At 45.3% G+C, this 2,258-nt stretch overlaps 1 pseudogene; it reads left to right on the forward strand.

Annotated features, from left to right (window-relative positions):
• The first annotated feature begins 1,760 nt into the window (after positions 1 to 1,760).
• On the forward strand, positions 1,761 to 1,860 carry LOC123823787 (annotated as a pseudogene).
• Positions 1,861 to 2,258: the final 398 nt, after the last annotated feature.

Consider the following 2,258-nt stretch of genomic DNA (forward strand, 5'->3'; position numbering starts at 1 on the left):
AGTGAGGGTTTGGAGGACATCGAGTTGTGGACTGAGTCAAAGAATAAAATGCTGAATCTTTGAATTAGTGTAAAAAATATCCCCCCAACACAGTGAAACAAATAACTGGCTTATTGTCTACGCTGTTCTTCTTTGTCATGAAAAAACAAACCAAACTTGGCCCATGACAGCAGTGTCCTGGGAAGACAATCTCTACAAAGTAGTGAACCTCTCACTCCGTCAAGGGTCTAATAGGAAGCAGGAATATTAGAGCAACTCTAATTACACACCAAACAGACAATGATTCGCAGTCACACCAACTCCAAACCTCCAGTGATTTAGGTTCCCTCCCTTTCCAGCTGCAACCCCCGCAGCGTGTCCAGCTTTGCTGGCACGCACCGCGGGGCACCCCCCCCCCTCCGCGGTGCTGCCGCTGCCCGCCCAAGCCAAACTCTACCCGGGCTTCCTGAAGGGCATCAGCTTGTACTGTCTCCTTCCCTGGCCTGCCCAGATGGCTCCAGCCCAGTGTTTTGTTTTTTCCTTTGAATTACCTTAGGATTATTAACTCTTTATTTTTCTTTTTTGATTTCAGAGAGGGGGGAAGGGAAGGAGGAAGATGGGGAGAGAAACATGGGTGTATGAGAGGAACACGGATTGGCTGCCCCCCGTAGGTGCGCCAGCTGGGGACCAGGCCCCCAGCCCGGACACGTGCCCTGACGGGAAATCAGACCGGCGACCTTCTGGTTTGTGGGGCAGCGCCCAACCCACTGAAGCACGGCAGTCAAGGCAGGACTGTCAGCTCTGGATCCCATTCCAAAAAGCTGAGTTGAAACTTTCAGAGACGCTAAACCCTCACAAGAAGGTAAAGAAGTCTAACAGAATTCTGATTTTGCTCATGAAAATTTTGACTTCTGAAACAGCAAATAAAGGTTCTGAAATGCTCGCTGTTGTTTCATGTATTGTCCGTCCTGTGAGGGACGGGCACCATGTCTTATACTCCTACTACACCCTTCACAGCGGCTAGCCGAGTGCCCAGCACATCAGGTTACAGAGCACAGAGCCTGGCGCACGGCGGGAACTCCGTCCCCTCCCCACGCAGCTGGGTAACTGCTGTGCCAGACCAGGCTTCTCGTCAGTTCCCGAGCGTGCCACGTCCTTACCTGCCCCTAGGTCTCCCACCTGTCCCAGGCCCATTACAATCTTAACTCGTCCTTACACACCCAGTGCAAGTCCGGCCTCTTCCCTAGACCCTCCTCCCCCATGTCAGAGTGCACTGCTTCTTCCTCCGAGATCCTTGTCCTTTTTATATAACGAGAACTTTACATTTTTTTTGCTATACAATATTCCAGTGTTCTAGACAGTGAGCCCTTTCAGCGCAAAATCCAGGTCATGTCATTTTATATTTAGCCTTAGCACAGTGGCGGGCACACAGAAGATGGCATTTGCATATAAATGAATGAATGAACTTCCACTTTCAACCTCCAGTTAGTATCTTACTAATTTCCTTGGCTTGGCCTAGGCATTTCCACAGGGGAAGGCAAGAAATGTCTACAAGTCTATTCAATGGATTCTAGATTTGACCAAATTAAGTTTTGTGGCTCTGATTAATATTTTATTGTATTTCAGTCTTTAAGTTTCATTGTAGAACTATCGTAAACTAAAAAACTGGAATCGACCTAAATGTCCAGCACTAGGAGACATAATTTAAACACTTTCAGAGAGAAAGATTTAAGTTATAACCTATAAAACTTCCATTGGCTCTGTATCTAAAACTCTTATTCATTGCTTCTCAGCCTTTTGGCTAAGATCAAATGTAGCATCTGTAGTTCTTATCAGTAAAACTATTATTCATTTCTCTTATGCATTTACTTGACATTCATTTATTATTTTTTAATGTTTTGATTATGCTGTTACAGTTGTTCCATTGCCCCCCTTTACTCCCCTCCACCCTGCACCCCTCCTCCTACCAGCATTCCCCGCATCCTCAATTCATGTCCATGGGTTGTATATGTAAGTTGTCTTCTACATTTCCTATACTATTCCTAACCTCCCCCTGTCTATTTTGTACCTACTATTTATGCTTCTTATTCCCTGTACCTTTTCCCCCATTCTCCCCCGAACCCCTCCATGTGATCTCCATTTCTGTGACTCTTCCTGTTCTAGTTGTTTACTTTGTTTTTTTAGGTTTGGTTGTTGATAGTTGTGAGTTTGTTGTCATTTTACTGTTCATATTTTTGATCATCTTCTTTTTCTAAGTCCCTTGAACATTTCATATAATA

Source organism: Phyllostomus hastatus, unplaced genomic scaffold (genome assembly GCF_019186645.2).
Source record: "Phyllostomus hastatus isolate PE091 unplaced genomic scaffold, TTU_PhHast_1.1 phas_contig_1162, whole genome shotgun sequence".
NCBI lineage: Eukaryota > Metazoa > Chordata > Mammalia > Chiroptera > Phyllostomidae > Phyllostomus > Phyllostomus hastatus.